We start from the raw sequence: 971 nt of genomic DNA, 5'->3' as shown, positions 1-971 counted from the left end.
GCCCACCCTGGCCAGGCACCATAGTAACCATTTGCATGAGTTGTTTTATGACAGGAGATCCTGATAAGGAATACGGAACTAGTAAGCCACCACCAGCCGGAAGAGTTCGGGAAAAGTCGAGAGGAGACACCGCGTACCTGTCCACTTCCCAGAATCCCTCTTGCTAGCATCCATCTTGGCTGAGAGATGCTTACGCCACCAGGAAAGACTCTGAATTAGAATGATTGGCTAAAGACCACCCGGAAACTAATCCCATCACCATAAAACCCAAGACTGCCAGCCACACGACAGAGCAGTTCTGCTGGGTTCCCTTACCTACTGCTCTCCACCCGGGTGCCCTTTCCCAAAAAAGTCTCTTGCTTTGTCAGCATGTGTCTCCTCGGACAATTCATTTCCGAGTGTTAGACAAGAGCCCAATTTGGGGCCCTGGAAGGGGTCCCCCTTCCTGCAACAGAAGGACTGATGTTGAAGCTGAAACTCCAATACTCTGGCCACCTGATGTGAAGAGCTGACTCATTGGAAAAAACCCTTATGCTGGGAAAGATTGAGGGCAGGAGGAGAAGGGGACGACAGAGGATGAGATGGTTGGATGGCATCATCGACTCAATGGACGTGGATTTTGGTATACTCCGCGAGTCGTTGATGGACTGGGAGGCCTGGCGTGTTGCGGTTTATGGGGTGGCAAAGAGTCGGACATGACTGAGTGACTGAACTGAACTGAATGGATTAGTGGTTTCCTCTTCTTTCTTGCATTTCAGTGTGAATTTGGAAATAAATAGTTCGTGGGCACAGATACCAGGTCTTGGAGGGCCACACCCATCCTAGAAGGAGCCCCTCCCCAATCAATCAGGCTGACATTCTTTGTTTCTAGAAGTTCCCGCCCTAAATGCTCCCTTCCTGAGGTCACAGGGGTGCTGAGCTGCAGCTCTTGGATCTTGGACCTGGGTCTCCCTCTTACATTGTCTCAAAAA

The sequence above is a fragment of the Cervus elaphus genome, chromosome 4, assembly GCF_910594005.1.
Source record: "Cervus elaphus chromosome 4, mCerEla1.1, whole genome shotgun sequence".
NCBI classification, from domain to species: Eukaryota; Metazoa; Chordata; class Mammalia; order Artiodactyla; family Cervidae; genus Cervus; species Cervus elaphus.
Note: the sequence above shows the minus strand (reverse complement) of the source record.